At 45.0% G+C, this 21,348-nt stretch overlaps 1 protein-coding gene across 6 annotated transcripts in view; it reads left to right on the top strand.

Moving 5' to 3' along the window:
* Positions 1-11,251: 11,251 nt before the first annotated feature.
* Positions 11,252-21,348, top strand: part of ELOVL7 (ELOVL fatty acid elongase 7) — a 33,775-nt gene continuing 23,678 nt past the window's right edge. The window contains exon 1 of one of the 6 annotated variants that reach the window (XM_066988129.1): positions 11,252-11,372. The gene's annotated coding sequence lies outside the window, so the exon portion shown is untranslated. Of the gene's footprint in view, positions 11,377-11,578; positions 11,727-12,684; positions 12,710-18,950; positions 19,095-21,348 lie in introns of those variants that run through there. The other 5 variants (XM_066988130.1, XM_066988132.1, XM_013180607.3 and 2 more) reach the window with 5 other exon arrangements.

Below are 21,348 nucleotides of genomic sequence, written 5' to 3'. Positions count from 1 at the left end.
CGAGAAGACGACCTGGACTGGCACTGCAGAAATCTGCAAGTGCGTGGATACTATCCCAAACCCACCCCACCTTATATCTCTCTCAGCACTACCACCTTTTGCAGGAGACGAAGTCATTCCCAGAGACGGCAAGGTCAGGCAGAGTCAGCAGGAAGAGCCCTGCTCCACCACCTCCACCATCGCTGCCTGCCAGGTCTGCACCGCAGCAGCCACCCGAGTCTGCAGCGCTGGAGTCCCTCGGGGCTGTTGAGCTCAAGACAGGCTGAACAGGCACAGGGACGTCCTGGCAGTTTGGGCGAGGGAGTTCAAAGCAGTTAAAATTAACTTTGCCCCACCTCAGGTGGCAAGAAGGAAAGCTCTTTGTGCAGGACTAGATTGCTTCTTCAGCTTCCATGCATGAAAATCCTGCTGTCATTGCAGAGTCCTTAAAAGAAATCCGGCATAATGGGTAGAATTTGTATGGAAACTACCTTGCTTTGTCTGCTCAGGTTATTTCTCTCTGTGTATGTCTCTCTCTCTTTTCTATCTAATCCATCTTCCTTTCACATTTTTAGACCATTCTCAGCCTCCCCACCTTCCTTTGTGGCCTGTTGAGGGGGTGGAGGGGGAACAAGGTGTTTCCTTAGGAACTCTAATCTAAAAGCCTTTTAACTGTTAAAGATTAACCATTAAAACATCTGTGGAAAAGCACACATTTCCCTGACACTTGACTCTTGCCTGCCACATTCTGAAACTCAGCTATTAGCAATGCTTCAATGGCTCACTCACACTTCACAGGTTGGTAGCAAGACAAGCTCAAATCTTATGTGGAAAACAACCAAACGCAGGCTAAAGGAGTATGCCCGCATGGGGAGGCACAAAAGCTGCTGACAGCAAATGAGCCAGTGCGAGAACCTGTCTTTCAGTGGCACAATTTGTTGGAGATCTCGATTTTGACGAAGCTTTCTAGTGAGCTCCTTCAGAGAGGCTTGGGCGCCTGCAGTGCGGAGGGCAGGAGGGCTGGACACATGGCCACACAGAGACAGATGGATGAATGCAGTGAGTCAGGCCCAGGTGGGGGAGTTCAGACATAAAAGGGCCTTTTGGAGAGGATGAAGGGCACATCTGGCTGGAAAAGCAAAGCTCTGAAATGACCCCATTAGACCTAATGTGATACAGATAAAACCCAATGCTAAAGCACTGGTAGCAGATAGTCATTTATCCTGGAAAAGACCTTCAGGGCCACCAAGTCCAGCCATCAACCTGACTTACCAAGTCCCATCACTAAAACATGTCCCTTAGAGCCATGTCCCAACTTCTCTTAAATACTTCCATGGATGGTGACTCCAGCACTTCCCTGGCAGCCCATCCCAGTGCTTGGCCACTCTCTGCATGAAGAAGTTCTTCCCAATGTCCAATCTAAACCTCCCCTGGTGCAACTTGAGGCTGTGTGTTTTCCAAATGGTGTCTACTCTCACGTTGAATTTTGGAGACCAGACTTGATTTAAATGCTCAGAACTTTCCAACTTCACCTGGACTTCCCTGCAAGATATACAGATATATGCAAGAGATACAGATACTTGAACCTTTCCTTTGAACAAGATGAACAAAAGTAGTTGCCAAGGTCAGTGAGAGTTTTCCTGCAGAGTATTTTGCTTAATCCTTCTTTAGCGACCCTGAGATATATTTTTTAACTTTAAGTCACAGGAGAAACTGTTTCACCATTTAGACTGAAATAGCTAAACTCTTCTTAAAGAAAGAGTAAAAGGCAGGCTGGACTGTGAGATCACTTTGCTTTCAGGAATTTCAGTGAAATTTCAAGTGGCCTTTCGATTTCTGTCTTAAAAAGAAAAATAATTATTTGTTACAAATTCTGCTATAAATTCACCTGGATCTTCTAGGAGAATCAAAGACCTGGGACAAGAACTGACCAAACTGACAACCAGAGAGTAGGAGAAATGAAATGATGTTGGCTTTTTGTGGTTCTTTATTTTTAATTGCTATTTTATTTTTGTATGGTTATTTGTTCATTGCTATTACATCAACTGGTAGTATTTAGGATGACTTACTTCAGTATTCTCTTCCATGTTCAAGATCTTAGACCCAAAGGATTAGGGGACATGTCCTGACAAAAAGCCCTAATTCCTGCATGGCCTCATATATGAAAATGCTACCACCAGAAGAAACAAAGGTGCTTGGAAGCAACTTCCTTTTGGTTGTCTTGAGAACTTGATGAAGAGACAAAATGCCTTAAAAATGGTTAAGAGAGAATAGTAAGCACAGTAATTTAGACCTTTCTCTGTGTCACAGTGACATTGTATCTGCAGAGAGAGGTTTCATCTGCATTCATATGTATGAGCTTGTGTAGCCTTTGAGACTAGGAGATGTATGTAGAGCTCATTATAAGCAATAAAAAACAAGATCAAGCTGAGGGCAGCCTAGCAGATAAGAGCATTAGATGTCTCTAAAAATGCTGCTGTTAAGTGCAAAATTTCCATTCTGTCCTCTTACAGCATCTCTCAGTAAGCAAAGGTGGGCACGATAAATATAATAACGGTTTACTTCAACCACAGTAAATCCTCTGGATAAGACAATGGTCAGGAAGGAAGCAGCAAAATGAGAAAGCTTCAGAGTGTCCTTTAGAAATACTTGAGAAGCCATGTTAGAATGGCAGAAAAGGACTGGCAGCCTTACTTAACAGTTTTCTAATATACAGTGTCTAAGCTTTGAAGAGAAACTACTGGATTATAAGATTACAGAACTCATTCCCATCTCCCTCCCTCTAAAATCGTCTTTGTGTGTGTGTATCACATGCACAGAGAAAGCAGTACCTCAGCTCAAAAATGGTCTAAGAACGTAGGTCTTCCAAACCTCCCTGAAAATTTAACTCCCAAAATTTATCCAGCTGAAGAACATTGGGCTCTGTGTTATTCTGTAGTACTATGCTGTTGATTAATGCAGGAGTAACAATTCATTGAACCGTAACAACAAAGAAAGTGTAAGCTTTGTTTTGAAAGACTAGGACTTTTTATATAAGATTCAACATGCTGTAAAGAATTGCATTAATCTCTGTTTGAGCTGTTCTTATAACTCATTATTTTGCCTGTAGCTACACTAGAGTGAGTGTTAAGGCATGTCAAAATGGGTGGAGATATGAAAACAAGTCCACTTAAAAGGATTTTTTCTCAGCTCCCACCTACACATAAGAGTCAGATAATGCTCTGCCATCTGATACGAAGCCACATTCCCAATTCCACCTGTTATTCTTGACCTATTTAAACTCTCAGCTCCAACAGTAAAGAAATTGCAGGATTGGAAGAACGACAGCTCCTGCCGTGAGTTGCTCACTGTTGCCCAACACATCCCCAGATCCAGCAGCCGAAGTTCTCCTGAGAGAGCATCCTCAGCGGCAGCAGAGCCCCCACAGCAGCCACCCCAGCTGCACCCCCATTGCATTTGGAGGCTCTCACTGACAACTCTCATTTCTCAGCTAAACTAGGAAGACTGGGACCTCTTTTTGAAGAAAACTTTTGTTTTACTCAATTCTGACTAAAAGTTTCACTGGTTTGTTTTTTCACACCTTACTTCCACACTGGCCCCAGAATCCTCTACAGAACATTTTAGGTTTCAGGGCAGATTCTCCAAGGCAGAATGAATTTTTAAAGTCACGCTTCTACTCATATCCTTAAGCCTCACCTTGAATGTCTCTTGATAGCTCCACTGCACTCCTTCAAACACAGAAAGGAGACAGTTTTATTTGCAAAAGCACATTGCTCTGAACTGATGGCAGTGACATTTTTGCTGTTTTTGCTGAGCAGAAATGCAGGAATTTTGAGCACTTTGGGAAAAAAAGGAGTACTCAGAGCTCCTCTGGAAGCACATCTCCCACCTGACCAGCAGCAGTGGCATGTATTAGTACTGCCTACTTAAAAGACCACTCTCATGCAAAAAGCTGCCTTAAAGATCAGTGATAGTATGGGAATAAAATTGCACCTGTGCTGGTCTGTTAATTTTGAATCATCTGCTTGTCTGCAATGGGCTGCACAGGATTTTTTCCATGAGGCACTAATAAAGCCAGGCCAGTAAACTCTCCCAAAGGGAGGTGATGCTTAGCCTGGTAACAACACAAGCAACTGCTGGATTAGCTGATAGATTCAGCTCCTCTCCTTTCCTCTCTCCTGCCATGGTGCCTACCGAGCACAGCCAGATTTGTCACCCTCGGCAGGCTGACGAGTGTTTGCTGAGCCCTCAAGGAAGCATTAGTTACTTGCTCTGTGCTTGCTGTTGCTGTGGTTATGTTACTTATAGGCACTTGAGCTGGCACAAATACGAGTCCAGCTATGATTATGTGAACTGTTGCGACTGATAATGCTGCAACTGGGTGTCTTCCTTTAGAAGATCTTTAATGACAATGTGTAGGCATGTGTTGTCTTGCTTGTGTCTGGTGGTGGTCCAGGTGCTTCCTGTGAAAACCTCATTTCTGATTGCAAAGGTTAAAGAAAAAAGGGATGCGAGTAATGCTTTGAATAAAAAAGTCTCTGTTATAATCCAAGATTGTCTGCTTCCCTCATGGAGGAAATGATGGTGATGAGTATGCGTGTCTGTGCTAGCTGGCCAGAGATATGTAGAAAGGATCAGACTTGTCTGGAGAGCACTAGAGCCGTGTAAGACCCATGTAAGTGAATGGGAAATATTGAGCACGGCTTGTCCATCTGCACACGTTATTTTATTTTCATTTTGTTTTGTTGTGGTCTTGTAACTCAGACTGTGGGCTGTTTAAGGTCTCAGGTTGTGCCAGGGAAGGCTTAGAATGGACTCCAGGAGGAATTTCGTCATGCAGAGGGTGGTCAGGCACTGGAACCAGATGCCAGGGAAGCAGTGGAGTCCCTGGCCTGGAGATATTTAATAGACGTGTGAATGGGGCACTAAAGGACATGGTTTAGAGATGGGACTCGGTAGGACAGGTTGATGGTTGGACTTGATGATCTTGATGGTCTTTGCCAACCTTTTCTGCTCATAGAATTGAGTTGATTCTGTGATGCTAACTGCTACTCCTTCGAGATGTTGTAAAAGGCACAAAGGAGAGGAGGTACAAGAAAGAAGCAGAGTGTGTCCTCTCATGAAAGAAAGTCATTGGGTGTCCACATTTCTACATATAGAATGTCCTTACATGGTTTCCTTACATAGTACATATAGAAAGATATCCTTAATACCTTTTGCAAATATTTCTAGAAAAAAATGAATATATAAATGAAGAGTTGTTTTTCCTTTTTTTTTGCTTTTTTGCTTTTTTTTTTTTAATTTCAAAAGACTCATTTTAAAGTATATGATCTGTGACAGTACTAAAGGTATGAGAAATCACAGAAGAAGCATAATTAGCTATGAAATGTAATACAGATTTCTATTTATTGACTACAGTCACGTGAAAAGAGTCAGCAGTTTTAGAGACCCTATAGTATAGCTGATTGCAACCTAATGGCTTCAGATGCAACAGTTACACAAATAAAACATTGATTGGTAATTAGGTTATGGGATTTCATTTTCAGGAACTGCTGTCTCACAGGTCTAGCATTGCCAGTGAAGAGGCTCAGTTTCAAAAACAACCTGTTTATTTGTGTAACCTCGCTCTGACAACATCACATGAACTACAAAGACTCCTCTAATCTGCAGCAAGATTAGACATTCAAATTCCAAGCTTATTCTTAGCATCTCACCTTATTCATCTCAGCTAGCAAGTTTTAAACTTCATCAGTTTGTTTATTCTGAATTTATTGTAGCCCTTATTAGGGAATTGGTGGTACTGATTCTAATCCATTTGAAATATAGCTCACCTATGTCTCCTTTTCTGTGCATCTTGGAAAGCATGAAGGACATTTTTCCATGGTTTACCTTTCCATGAATAGTGAGTGGGTACCTTCAACTTCAAAGTAATTTATTGGTCTGTGGCCTATGTATCAAGCACAGGTGACATTACTGTGTTGGGCAGTATGGAGAGGAGGATAGCCACTGTCTGAAATCAGACAGGAACCCCAGCCAGGAGAAACTGCAATGTTTTCACAGAATTGGTGTTGAATACCTTTTTCTCTTTCCTTCTCGATTTCTCTGCTTTTATTTTCCTGTTCTACTTCCCAACCCTCTGTCTGCAGAAAGTTTTATCAAGGAAGAAAAAAATCCACTTTCCACAATGCATTGTTGAGGACCTCTAGCCTGACCAAGCCTGAATTTTTGAGATTAATTTCTTGCTATGATAGGTTGTAGTTTTGCATCCTGTTAGTATTGGAATACTTGTCAATGCAGAACAGACTGAGTATTTGTTGTAATTAATGGTTAAGCTCCCTTTTCTGGTCCTTAGTTTTTGTCCCTGCCTCAGAGACTGGCAGAGAATTGAAAGAAAGTTGCTCTGCTGTTAGCAAGACTGCTATTTAGCAGTGTTCATGTGAAACTGTGTGTGAACACAGGCAGGAGAAATGTGAGAACAGATGGGAAAAAAATAGATGGCTGGTCTTTGGGAGAGGGTGCAGGTGAGCATTCAGTGAGTACCCCAAAAGTTTTGTGGATGCCCATTTCTCTCTGTGCTACTCAGTCACCTGATACAACACCTGCTGAGCCTTGACATCTCCTGGGTGTGACACAAATGGGGTAACCCAAGGCCTCTGGTTTCAAGGTCTTTTCTTGGTCCTGAACCCAGGTGTACCTCCTGCATAGTGCATGTGAGACTCACACAGCAAAATGTCTGGAAGCTGGCAAAATTAGTTGAAGCTTCTGCATGGACACAGAACACCACAAAGGGAACAGTTTTCAACAGCATCCCTGTCCCTCCTGGCCAGAGAACACAAGCTCACGCAGCACAGCCTTTTGGCCGAAATGACAAGCGAGGCACAGCTCTTTGCACAGCTCCATGTCATCACACGCTGCTGGGACGTGGGTGAAGGAGCTGTCCCTTTCGTGTTCAGGCAAAATGCAAATCGGCAATTACTCAAGCCCACTCCTGGCAAAGATTTTGCTCTTATCCTTGCGGATGTTATGCAGGACATGGCATGCCACAGTCATGTGCACGGCTAAGCCCTCACTAGCACCAAAAATTTCCCTAGGCTGCACCGTTTTATCTTCAGGTTGCCTAATCAACTTGTTTGCTTCTAACAGCACAAGACAAACTAATTCAGGCAAAGATTCTCACTTTCATTTGGAGATGGCAAGGTCTGCGCTAACAGCACTTTGTTATCAATCTTCCCAGTGCTCTGCATCCTTCTGGTGTATTCCAGGGTGGTGTTCCTGCACCTGCACATGTTGGCCAGCGAAAGCCTATTGAGTACAGGGCAGGTATTCTGCAGAATTAATGTTCATTGTTTTGTCAAGGGCTTTTGTTTTTTTGTTTGTTTTATGATATGTGTTAGATTGTGTTGGCAGTCATGGAGCACTGCTCTCCAAAAGGAAGTTATTTTTCCAGACGTGTTTACACCCCCAGCTCACAGATGGGGCTGTGGAAATGGGACGATGTTGTGGCCGAGGTACAACAACCAGACCCCACAACCCTCCCACATCCTGAAGAGATCCCTTTGGCTTCCTTTGTGTGAGCTCCTGCAGAAGGAAACATTTGCTGCTATCACTGTCAATAATACAAACAGGTAAATGAAAGAAGTAGCTATTAATTTCGTGTAACAAAACAGTTGGTAGATAGCATCTGTATTAAAGATCTCAGTGGTGAAAAGCTGTAAGGTGCTGCAGGCCCCTGAACAGCCGGTGCTGCAGTTTGGTGGAACATGCTTGGAGCCTTCACTCGGTGCTTGCCCGTGCTGGGCAATGATCATTTAAATCTCTCTCTGCACATTTTTAAATTGGAGATTGTATTCACAATGTTAGTGAGCTTATTTTATAAGTATAAAGTATGTAAGTATAGTGAGCATATTTTTTCACATATGATTTTCAGAGATGAGACAGATGAGAATTAAAAAATTGGGTGATTCAAGATTATGATATCTGGGAATAGGCTGGCCAAGTGTTTTGGCTTTGTTTTTACACCAGGATATATTTTGCTTCCCAGTATATAGATTGAGTTGAGATCAACCTGCACGTAAGCGATATGTTCTGGAGAGTTGTATCACTACTGATTTTCATTTGAGAAGCACAGAAAAACTAGATTTTATATAATGTATCTGTGTGTATATGTATTATATATGTGTGTTTTTAAACATATGGTATATGTATATGTAAGTGTATCGATAGTATATATCACACATATATACACATAGTTTATATACATATGTTATAAATGTAAGTACATACATAGTATATACACATATATACGATTCAAATGTATACTTATGACATGTGTATACATATTAATATATGTACATTTTGTGTGTATATATATTATACCATAACACTACTTTATTAAACATCCCCTTTAAAGATATTTCTTGTACTCACAATCATGGCTTCTCCTCTTGCCACAGCCATTTTTTGCCTTATTTTTGGAGCATGTTCCTTCACTCCTGCTTAGCACCGGTCCCAGCTGCATAAAACAGCTTTTCACAGTGAGGACCTGATGTTTTTTATGGTCGCCTGAGACAGGGAACTTTCCCCATGAACTCGCCCCTCTGAACAGGTTTTGTAAGACTCTGTCGGTGTCGTTCAATCAGCTGTGGAGCCCAGCATGCAGGCAAAGCCCTGGTGAAGCAGAACAGGCCTGACGACACCTCGGCAGCATGTGGTGGGCGCAGGGTGGACGTTGGGCTGCTGGAAGGCCAGCGCTGGTGTCCAGCACAGACCTGAACGTGCACAGCTCTGCGGGTCAGGGCCTGGCCAGGGGGATGTTCGGGAAGGCTGCAGCCACACGTTGTGCACTGTTTGGGCCGAGAGTTGGGTAGAAAAGGCCATTTTTTCTCTACAATGAAGAGCAAGGAAAAGCTGAGAGTAGCTCCAGCTTCAGGCCGGTGCTGTTACGGAGCCCGCTGGGGGCAGGATTGGCTGTCCTGTTTCGGGGCGCCCGCGCAAGTACACGGGCAGAACAGGTGATATCTAGGAAAGCAAACAAGATCTGGTAACTTCTGCGCGTCTCTCCAAGATAGGTATGCAGATAGCTGTTGGTTTGCTTTGGGTGACTTCCTGGCTGCCTTACAGCTGTTCCTGCTCCAGCAGGCTCCCAGCGCTGGTGGAGAGCCGGAGGGAGCTCCTCCATCCTCCTGCTCCCCGGGCCCTCCTGCTCCAAATATGGCCCCGGAGAGCACCCGTATCTAGCAGGCTGGTGAATCACAGTCTCACCCACAACATGACCATCTGAGCGTAGTGTATGAGCTCTTTGATTCTAGTAAGGCAACAAAGCAGGGAAAGGCATGGGGGAGATGTATGCGTGGCCAGCTCGGCTTGTCGTGCAGCATGGAGGTGAGCCTTCAACACCTCAGGACATCCACGGAGACATCGCCAGTGCCTACGCTCATTTCCCTCTCACACCATTGTAGGATGGCAAATGCAGGGGACCTAAGCAGCCATTTATCTTGACGGTAGATCTTTCACGTGCTAAACACTGAGAAAGCCGAGCTGCTGCGAGCTGCCTCTCTTGTAATTTAAATGTCTCTGACCTCTGGCGTGCCTGCGCTTTCTCCCTCTGTGCAGGGCACAGCCATCTCCTTCCTGCTGCCCTTCCCCTGCCCATGTAACTGGATGTTAATCATTTACCTGCCGTGAGCAGGTCAACCATTATTCCTGTCCTCCCGACCCAATGCTTAGGATTACCTTTGCTCCTCACCGAAGGCGAGGCCGCTTGCTCTCGTTATCAGGCCCTGAAGAGAGCAGTAGCAGCAGTTGTTCCTAACACTGCTGGCATCAAAAGTGCCGGAGCTTCTTGTTTGCATCTGGTAATTGCTGTCAATATATTATTATTATTATTTTTTTCCATTAATGGCAGCAACCTTGTATCTGGAAGACTCCAGGTGACCTACTTACTTTTTATTATTGTGTACCACAGTGTCCCATTTTGCCACAGCCAGGGCAGCCCTATCAGGCATGGGAAAATAGATATTACAACACATGAGGAATATTAGTTGCTTGCTGAGCCATATAGCCGCATCCCTCTGGACAAGTCAAGACTTATTAGTCATAACGCACCCAAAAGCTCTGCCTGAGCTGGGACATACTGGTTCCTAAGGTCTGTTTGTAGTTTTTCTTGGCTGATGTCTTAGAAAAGAAAAAATTTTGAACCAAAAAATCAAAGAAATCTTTCCAAGTTCTGAACATTAAGGGATGGAGGAGGGGGGCTGTTTAATTTGGTTTTGAGATTTTCCCCTCCTAGGTGAGACATGTAGTATTGCTCAATGGACTGTCATATTTCTACATATCCCTTTTAGCCAAACCCAACGAACTTATTATGATGCCCTCTCAAAAGTGCCAGGATTTCCTCACTCGTCATAATCTTAACAATTCCAATAGGAGCATGAAGTAAACCCAAAACCTCAAGGTCTTCCTCTTAATCTCCAGCCTAATCAACTGCTCAGCAATGCAAAGCTCTCGTAGGATCTGTTACGAGCTGTTTCTCCATCTCCACATCAGCACCTGGTTTTAGCCTTAGTGTTTCCACAATTGCAAAAGGCTTCCTATGCTGGTTCTGCTTTTTGCTGCCTCAGACGTCTAGTTTTGAATTGTTTGGTGTCCCCCAACTCAGAGGCCACTTCTGCACTTATAGACTGTACTAGTTTCACACCATCAACTCTCAGCCCCTTCCTTTTATGCTTTTCCACAAGTTGCAAAAGGCGTTGCCTCTTTTCTTCAATTTTGCCTTTATATCCTCTCCTTCCTCCTTGATTTTGCTTCTTCTTTTCACTCAAGCTATTACATCCTTGCTAACCACAACCACCTCAAAACCTCTCGTTTACAGGTTTCTGTGGGCTGAATGACAGAAAAAAAAAAAAAAAGAGGATCACCTACTTACACCCTGGAAATTCCTCATCACCTCCCATTTTGCCCTTTACATCTGCGGATGGAAGTCATCGGGGAGCATCATCTTCATCCTAAATAGGTCCTGAGAGAGGAAAATCTATGTGTACCACAATATTTTGGGGGATGAAGATGTGGCTTGAGGTATCAGGCTGAAGCTGGGCAGTTTGTCTTAATTATTATTATTATTGTTATTTTTAATGCTCTGTCTTCCCAGACTTCCTACTCGTCTCTCGACATCCCGCTGCTTGCAGAAACGGGGGGGTCCGGGGCGGCCGGGGCCGAGGGAGGGGGCGCGGGGCGTGGCCTGGGCGTGACCTGGGCGTGACCCGGGCGTGGCCTGGGCGTGTCCGGGGCGTGTCCGGGGCGTGCCCCCGCCGCGCGCCCTGTGGCGGCCCGTGTCCCGCGGCGCCCCGCAGTCCCGTCCGGCGGTGCGGGGACAGGTGGGGCCGCGCCGCTGCCGTGTGAGTGCGGGGGGCTCGGGGGTTTTGGGGGGTGGGTTTGGAGGGCTTGAGGGGAGCCCCTCCGGCTCCGTGCTGGGGGCGGGGCGGGACACGGGGTGGCTCCTACCCGCCCCAAAGTCACTGCCCCCAAATCACTGCTCGCTTCTCTCCCTCCCTCCCTCCCTCCGTCTGTCCGTCCCGGCTCCCCCAAGCCTTCCCCGAGCCTCTCCCCACGCTGTGCCTTCCCCTCCTGCCTCCCCCCCGCGGTGCCTGTGCCCCCTGAGGCTCATCCTCACCCCCAGCCCCCCAGATTTCCCGGCCGTGCCCCCCGCTCCGAGCTCTTCGCCCCGTCTTGAGGAAGGAGCCGCGCCGGAGGTGAGACAGGAGCACGGCCTCCGCCTTGCTCAGGAGGCTGCTCCGGGGCTGTTTTCCCCCCAAAGTGGCCTTTTCCTCCCCACCCCCCGAGCCACGAGCGGTGCCGGGCATCAAGGAATTGAGGACCCCCGCTCCGCAGGAGCAGCCCCGGGGGAGAGGTGTGCTCCACGTGCTCGGGAGGATCCCAAAATGTAGGGCTGGGAGGACGGCGTCCAGCCGCTTGGGAGTGGGGCGGCTCTGTCTGTCTGTCCTTCTGTCCCGCTGCCTTCCCCCCGCGGAGGGGGCTCTCCGGGAGGTGAGGGAGCGGGGCAGGGGGCTGCCGCCTCTCGGGCTGTGGGGTGGGCGACGTTTCGGCCCGGTTTCGGGCCCCCCCCAGCCGCGGGGATGGAGCCGGGCGGCGGTGGAAAAAGCGCGGAGAGGCAGCGGAGCGGCTCTTGCTGTGCGGGAGGGGGGTCGAGACGAGTCGGCTGAGGCTGTTTGGGCAAATCGGGAACCTTCCTCCCCGCTTGGCGCCCCAGACCCGAGAGCGGCTCTCCCCGTGGGGGCAGCCCGGGCGGGTTTTTCTGGCTGCCGGCGCACGGCCGCCGCTCGTTTTCGTGTGCGAGGTGCTCCCGGGGAGCGGGAGCGCCCTGCACTTGCTTGTTGGCTCGGAGAAAGTGCGAGGAAAGACCCGAGGTGAGAAAACCCGGCTTAAAGTCCTCCTGGGCAGCCCCTCTGCCGCCCGGGCGGGGAACAGCAGGCCTTTTTGCGGCGTTTCGTCGCGGGGTGCCCGCCAGCTTCCCACTAGGGGCTCGTTTTCGGGAGGAGGGAGGCAGGTTAGGGTGCGGGAAGAGATACTCATACTCGCGGGATGTGCCGGGGGAGCTGCCGCGGCGTTAGCCAAGGAAAACGCGTGACAAATAGGATTTGACTCGTTAACGCAGCTCCCCGAATGCCACGAAATGTCTATCAACTAATTGCATACCGGCAAAATTGCTAATCAGGTACGTTTCTCTATCCTGACGTGACTCGGCTGCCTTTGCTGACTGTGCCGTGCCCTTCCTGGCTTTGTTTCGCTCAGCCGCAGCAAACCAGGAAACTGGGAAACTTTTTGTCTCTCTCTCTTTTTTTTTTTTTTTTCCTCCTACCCTGTACTTTTACTGCGCCGCTCCCACGCCCGGCGGCGGGGAGGCGAAGGGAGCCGGATCCTGCCCTGCACCTTCCCCATCTCCCCTTCCCCCTGTGCCGGCCAAATCCCCAAATCCCGGCCGTGCCAGGGCAGGGTCTGTGCCAGCTCCCCGCCGGCTTGTCCCGGAGCGGACAGAGGACAGGACCTCTCGTAAAACACGTATGGCGAGTGCCTGTGGCAGGCGGGGATGAATGGAAGGGCTGGCGTCGTCCTCAGGGGCGCAGCCTGATTCTGCAAAGATAATTTCACAGCCTGGCGTTAGTATCGGTTTCAGGCTAGTAGATGTCTGCAGCACTGAGCCGCTTCCCAGATCCTATGCAGCTGGAAAGGGAGACGTGCCCCTTCCCTCTTGCTACCCCCTTGTCCCTCGCAGCAGCTTTTGTCCTGCTCTTCTCTCCTGAACTCACAGCAGGTGATATGCACAGGTGCACTTTCTCATTTCTTTCCCCATTGCCCAAAAACACTTTGAGTTTGAAGGGCTGATAGGCTTGGTTACCTTTTTCTCTGTTACAATTTATACTTCAAAAAGCAGTTCTGAATATAAGGAGGAAGCTGATCTGTTTGGGAGCCCCGCACCGAGAGACTTGCAGAGAACCTATACCTTAAAGAGAGTTAAAGTATATAAGAAAAGAAAAAGCTTCATGGTTTGCTTTGAGATTTAATGTTCAGCGCTTTCTGCTCACTTAATTTTACTTTAAATACTCTTTCAGAGGTGGGTGGTTGCTCTCAGTGGTTGTGCAGGGCCACGGAGCCCCTGCAGGTGCCCGGCGGCCTCCCCCTGGTACCCAGGCTAAGTGCTGCAGCTACAGAGGGCAAATGCAGCCTAAATGGTGAAAAGTGAACCTTTTCCTACTTGAAAATGTTGGAATGTTTGAACAAAAACATTAAGAAAATAAATAATTCATTTTTTAGGCTTGATTGTACTTTAAAAAAAAAAAAGTAGTTCCTTTAAAAAGCAAGACAATGAAAGCTAAAAAGGGATACACAGTGCAATTTTCTGGAGCCTGTTCAATTGCCATGTTCAATTTACAGGAATTTTTGCAAAGTTGCAGGTGATGTAGCAATTAAAAGTTTTTCTATCTTTCTGATACTTGGGTGAAATCCCAGAAGTAATCGGGATTACTTCAGCTGATATTAAATATGAAAGTCTAGCCTAATGACACACCAGAGGAACTCAGACGTCTCTCTTCTTTACCTGTCTTTGGTTTCAGTGTTAAATGCTGGTCATTGAACAGGAAACACTGAATAGTGCAGGGTTCCCCCCCACACTAAAATCATGTAGTAAAATGCTTACCATGTGTCTGTCGATGTGTCTTGATTTTTTTTTCGTGTCTTCTGCTACTTATGCTCTGTTTATGGTGGTTACAGAAAACGCTTTATTACTTAAGATGTTGACTAGAGAAGACCTGTAAGCAGTTCATAGATTGGATAATGTGAACAGAATACTGAATTTAGAGCAGCGCAGGTGTAAACAGGGCTTTGGTTGTTATCTTGGTACTGTGTGAGAATCAGAGGAACCAGATTTTTAGCTTTGAAATCCAGAGCTTACACACAAATCTCATCTCTTGTAAACTACCACTTATACAGCCTATCCAGCCCAAAGTAAGCTCCGGGTGCCACTCACGGAGTAGCACGGATGTCACAGGGAGGATGAATTCAGGTGGCAATAAATAAACTCATTGAGTCATCGTATTTGCCAGGAGCAATGGTATTTGGATTGCTCCTCTCCGCCGTGTCAGGGCCACGTTACTCATCACGGTAAAAGCAGCGAACGCTGACTCTTATCTCCCTTCACCTAACCATACCACCTCCGCCTCCTGCTGCAGTTGCACCATCCGTTCTCCTATCCTAAGTGCTTTTGCCCTTGTGCTGCTTTTTCTTCTTTTTTATTATTATTATTATTATTTTTATTTTCTATTGTGCTGGTGTGGACCCTTGGAGAGGACCAGTGCTGAACTATTCTGATGATCTCTTCTGGGTTAAAAATACCTTTTTATTTTTTATTTTTTTTTCCTGTGGCCTTGTCCCCCCCCTGCCCTTGATGTGCTTCCCAGTCTGTTTTATTACACAGTGAGAAAAACAGTTGTTCCAGCATGAGTAAAGGGTGAAGTGGGATTAGGAGTGAATAATGGGAGGAGAAGTTGATTAAGATGACATCGGTCCCATTAAAACCACTCTTTAATTGTAAACTTACCCTGTAAACAGCCAGAGTTGCTGTGCTCAAGAGAAGCTTCTTGTAGAAGCTTTGTGAATTCCTGTGTGTTCCCTGTGGGCGTTTAATTGTATTGTGAGTTCTTTGTAGTCCGGATTATCTTTTATATTGATACGGTGCCTTGCACATTGGGCCCTGTGCCTGGAGCCTCTATTCAAAATCTTTTTTTTTTAAAGCAGTACCTCACCAAAAGGGTGTGAATGTGGTTATAAATCTGTACAGTGTGCTTTTAAAACACATGCAGACAAATACCATGTACAGTGCAAAAAGTTAGTAACTTTCTCTAGGCTTCTCCTGGATGGAAGTTGAAGACGCCTGCTATCCCAGGGGCTGTATGCCGGACTTACGGGTATGTCTGAGATAAAAACATAGCTCACCAAGAATAACTCCGTTCCTTTTATTCTTTTGTCGCCCAACAAAAGAAGGGGACAACTTCTGCTGGGGTTTGAAACACAAAGATCTGTTTGTTGATTTGGAAATAATTTGTATTGTATCATCAATCCCAAAATGGCTTAAAACAAAGTCACAAAAGCCTGATTCAATGCTTCTCTGTATGCTCTTAGAGTATGGGTACATTTAACGTTGGTACTGTTCCCTTTCTTTCAGGAAAGTTATCTGAGGTGACAATTTTTTTTTTAATTTTTATTTTTTGATTGTTTTTGTGCCTGATCAGTTACAAAGTAAAGTGCCTGGAACGTGTTACTAGTGTTTGAAGCTGATGTTTTGTGATGTGTACCAGAGCAGAGTGCAAGGTGACCAGAAAGTAGAAAGTCCTTGATTTAGAGCTGCTGCTGCTGCTGGAGGAGAAAATATCTTTTGGAGTAGGGAAACATGTTTCTGCTCCGTAAAGTTTTGAAATACAATCTTTTTTAATATATCTGTCTTTTTGTGGTAAGGACTTAACAGACAATATTTTCACTTGTTTTCTTTTGGTAAAATGTTTCCAGTTTTCTCTTTAATTAAAAGGTATTGGCTGAAGTGTCAAGAGTATCAGGGTTGTAGGTCAGATATGCTCATTTATTCTGTTAAGCAAATACTGTGGTATTTGTTTGCCATGTGGTGTTACGAATAGATAGGGATGGACTACATAGACACTACACAGATAATGTCTATTGTCTGTTCAAAGCAGTAGTATCTCATAATTTTGCCTTCTCCTGTAAAGGTGAAAATTACTTAAATCCAGATACACTGCAGTAGAATAGTGTATTTTACAGTGTTTGCATTTACATCATCCATGACAATCCCTTTTTTATTTGCTTGGATGTACAGTTGGAAATATCTGGATTGAATTACATTCTTTAATCGCTGTTGTACTCAGAGTTCTGTGGCTTGTCTTTCTGTACTGAAATAAAAGGCTCATTTTTGAGACTTTTAACTGTACAGAATGGGCCTGACAAGCTTTTAATTAAATTACTGTAATGCATTTAGGACGTGCCTTGTCCACCCTTATCACTCATGACAAGATGTATGAAAGACTATGTACAAAAGCCAAAAGACTGGTGTAGTAAGTGAGGTGTTGACCACCAACTTTGAAATTAAACCTTTCACAAAACTGTTTTTGAGCCATGTTTCATGGAACTTTATTATAGATGCTAATTTCTTCTGCCTCTTGTATTACTACTATGGTGCCAACAACTTTGTTTCTGTAGCACCTTTTGTTCTGCAATAAGCTAAGTTGTTAGAGGAGGCTGAGTTTGTTTTTTCATGAAGAAGTAATAAAACTGTAAAGAAAGGCTGTAAATTGTTTCACGCATAGCTCTGGCAGTCAAGAAGTCAGCTCATTTTAAGTTTTAACCAAGAACACAACTCCTACGTTTTGGAGAAGGGAGAAAGCTGGGAGGAGGGAGTGCAGAAGTTATAAGCTGTTAAAGGTCTCCTTGACTCCCTTCAACAACTTCTTTCATGAATGCTTGAAATGTCACAGAGTAAGAAGTTCCCCATCCAAGCTTCATGTTATCCTGAAACTGCTCCCCAAAATCTAATCAGTGCATTGGCCTGAGGGAGTTCTGGGTTGATCTGGAGTTCTTCCCGATTCATTGAAAGGAAGCTGCTACTCTGTTTTAAAACTAAACAGCTTAGGTGCTCCATTTGACCTACATTTAAAGTTATTGAATGGAAAACTGCCTCTGGACCTCTGGAAATTGTGCAGTATGGTGTTCTGTGGACACTTCATATGTGTCCTTGAGGAGCTTAATTTCATGTCATCCAAGGTGTCGGAGCATCAGACAAAACATAACTGAACCAAGACAGGCTTGTGATAAGAAAGGGAGCTGCTTTTACAGATGATGAAGTTGTATGACCTTGGCTCGTCTGTTGAGACAACAGTTGTGGGAAGAGGTCCAGTCCTCCACCCGTCAGAGGGAAAGCATCTTACTGTTTGGACCCAGTCAGCTGAATGAACCTGCAGCTGCATCGTGTGTGTGGAGGACAGTGAGCGTGGGTGAAAGCAAATTCCTTGGTCTGAGTGTGAACAGTGAAATCATCTGGAGGTGAGGTAGAAGAGACAAACCGCTGTGTTTAGAAACCTGCTTGGGTGACGAGGGTTGTGGTGTTGCTCTAGGTTCAGACAGTGGTGTGTGGCCTGGTAGTTTTGCATAGAAATTGGAATACTGAGCTGGCACCAACACTCTGGTTTTGTTCACAGCTTTGCTGTGCCGAGTGCGAAAAGTGCTGCTTTTTCTCTAGTGACCTGCCCTCTGCTCTGCACAGAGAATAAACCAAACATGCTGACCTCCTCCACAGAATGCTGAAACCTGTACCTGAAAAATGCCATCTCAGACTTTTTTTGGTAACAGAAATGTGTAGATATAAGCTCAGTCTTTCTACTGGAGACATTCCAGCTTTCCTCTCCTTTCCTGCTGTTGCATGCTGAGTGTTTCTCGTGTGCTGTTGTTTTACAGGAACGTCAGTATTAGTCTGAGTACTCTGCTTCTTGCCAAGCTTCTGCACTGAAAGTATTATCGTCTCCTGCGTTATTCTAATGTGGCACGTCCACTGCCTAATGCACTTTGTTGATGGATTTTTTTTATTTTTTTATTTTTTTTCTTGAGCTATTTGTATTTGGCAATCTTTCAGGATCAGAAACGGGAAAAATAAGTGTGGTTGATATGGCCTGGTTCATCCCTACACACTGTCTAGCTGAGCTGATCTATTTTAAACTGGGGCCATGTGTTGTGGTCCTGGGTGGTCTCTGAGTGTTTGGGAAGATGATAAAAACTGCATTCTGCTGTGGTAGTGGAAAATGCTGATAGAAGGTGGAAAATATTCAGTATCTCTCCCAAGTGGAATTGTGCATTACAGCACACCTGTGATAAACCTGTCCGGTAACGTGGTGTGTTTCATTCTGTTCTTTTGTGAAGTTATTAATCAGTGTTAAACTAATTTAAAGACACCCCAGCCTGCACAATGGTGTTTCATACACTCTTCTTGAAAATGCAATGTACTGAAGACTTTTTAAAATTCCTATTAGCACAGCAACTAAGATCTAAGTAACCAGATCTGGGGCAAAAGTCACCTGTCACAACTCTGTCATGTCATTAACATATTTTGTCCATAATATCAACCTCTACTTGACATTTGGTGTTGTGCAAACTACTGCATATTTTTTGCTCGGAAGTGGAACAAAAAGCTCATATCCATCCATGAACCTGAATTTTATTAATAAGGTCTGATTTCTAAAAATGTTTTAAGATTCCCTTAGCTAACAAAGCCAGTTAATATTCTTAGCTGATGGAGAGACTTGTTTCTGTGTAAACTTTTGAGGGTAGGTTGTCTTCTGGCTGCTGTCCCACACAGCATTGCTTTGCCCTTTTCCTTTTGTCTCCATAGGCTGTCCACTTCTCTGATTCATCTGGACTGGATGTTTCCTCTCTGTAATACTTGTAGGCAGCTGTGAATGTCTATGGTCCATACTTCTAATTGAGTCCTGACCAACAGCTCTTTCACAGGAACCCTTTGGATGCCCAGCACATCTGTAGTCCTTTGAAAGGTACCTGCACAGCAAGTGCAAAAGTTTTTCTGGAATTGCTCTTAATGCCAAGCCAAAGTGAAGGTGCTCCCTTTCTTTTATGCATGTCTCGTGTCCAAGCTCTGGGAAACTGGATCACCATGCAAGGGGTGCAGTCACCTCAAAAGGGAAAGGTGCTGTGGAAAGCTATTGACCAAGCCGTACTGCAAGCAGCATCCAAGACTGCCTGGGTGGAACCCAGAAGCTTATTCAGATTTCAAATGGTATCAAGTGGGAGTTTATAAAATACTAGTTTCTGTCTTTTCACCCCTGGACTCAAAGTATAAACACAATGCTATCTTGACAGTGTATATCTTGGCTATAGGGTGAGTCTGCAGGGTCACTTCCTCCAGCTGTCCCTGACATTTGGGCATCCCTTTGCCTTCTGTTCTCCACCCCTCTGTGATTCCTCCCTTGAGGACAGAATACAGCAAGCACTGGCTGGGAAACATCTGGCTTTTTTGTAAGGCATTTCCACGTCAACTCAATTTCTAAAGCTGCATTGGACTTATGCGTTAACTCTGGTCAAGTGTAAACCAATTCCTATTTTTTTTTTTCCCCAAGTGGAGATCTTTGGGGTGTAGATGAAAAACAGGGCTGCTAGGAGAAATTAGAAGTCTATTCATGTTCTTATTACTTTGCTTGGTTATTCTGACTGAGAGGCCTGAATCTCCAAGCAACAGTATAATGTGTCTTCGTGGGTTGCCTGACACTAATACTCCTGATTGTTTTGTACTGATTAACTAGACCTTTCATCATGCTGAAGAATGTTGATTTAAAAAACAAATGAAAAAAACTGAAGGCCTTTATATCCAGCTGCACATCCCTTGATGATCTGGGACTGCATCCCTATAAATTATCACCTCTGCACTGGAAAGATTTAGGATGTGGCCATACAGCAACTTCCTGGAGCACTCCAGAAAGCACATTCACAACATCAGCCGATGTGCCAAGACTGAACTTGTGAGCAGCAGTTTTTTTTTTTTAATGACAATGACAGCAGACTTCCGTGTTCCAATACTTTAGCTTAAAAACAATGCTGAGCACAGATTTCCTTTAAAGTGGCTCCTCCGAAAATGGCCCTAAAATCCCTGCCATCTCCTCTCAGTGCTCAGCAGCCTGTGTTGCACTTCCCAGGGCTGGCGGCTGTGCTGCGTGCATTGCAGCCGAAGGTTGTGGACACAGCTGGTCCCAGCTTTCTTTTGAAAGAGCCTGCTAGGGAGGATGCAGTTGCTGATGTTTACAGTGTGCAACAGCATGTCCGCTATGCACTATAGTATCTTAAAAAAAAAAAAAAAAAAGGTGGGTGGATAGGGAGGGTGTCAGTTCTAGGTCATACGCCTTTAAAATTTATGCCTGCCTAGTGCAGTGCAAGCAACATTGGAGCAAAAGGAATGCATTATTTTGCTGCCGAGGATATCAGCTTAGGACCCGAGGGTGGGTAAGTTGAGCAAGTGTAAGGCGGCGGGAAACAATGGTAAAGGAAATTAGCCCATGTCAGCATGAGTGAGTGGTGTGGGAGCAGCTCAGCTTCTGAAAATTGCTGCATTAAAGGATGAGCAAAATAATGTGTTGCAATTCCACACCGGTGTTATCAGTGTTGCTGCTTACTAATATTTTGAACCCAGCAAGATTGCAGGCGGTGCAATAAAAGTTCCATAAATCGGCAGTGACTCTGCATCATGTCATCTGAGGTGACAGTAGCTGAGCTGAGTGTGTGCTATAGGCAAGATATGACTGTAGAAAAATACTTCTTCATTCAGTATTGATGAATATTTTTCACTTTCTTTGCTCACTTCTTTCTTAGGTACTGTGCTCTTAAGGTAACTATATATATACAGGTATATATTTGTCTCCTCTTCCCATGAATCTCCTTTCTGCTGTATTTTCATATTACAAAAGACAGCACAGTGTCCCCATCTTTGCCTACCATGGATGGAAATTTATAGTCTTTTTTTTTTTCCTCTATTGATTTTCAATTTCTGCATTGTTGAATAGCTACAGGTACATTGCCATTGATTATTTGGTTACAAAATGTCAATGGAAACAAGAAGTCTTGTTTGCTTTTATTTTCCATTGGTATTAGCTAGATTCACAGTATGTTACCTGTGTAACAAATCTCGTTCCCAGATGTTTTAAGGAGTCTGCTCTGCAAGATGAACTCTTGCTACACCTCTTATCTCTTTTTGTTCAGCTTCTGTGGAGTGCCCCCCACAATGCCTACTTAATGTCAATA

Source organism: Anser cygnoides, chromosome Z (genome assembly GCF_040182565.1).
Source record: "Anser cygnoides isolate HZ-2024a breed goose chromosome Z, Taihu_goose_T2T_genome, whole genome shotgun sequence".
NCBI lineage: Eukaryota > Metazoa > Chordata > Aves > Anseriformes > Anatidae > Anser > Anser cygnoides.
This window is presented reverse-complemented; position numbering and strand designations above follow the sequence as displayed.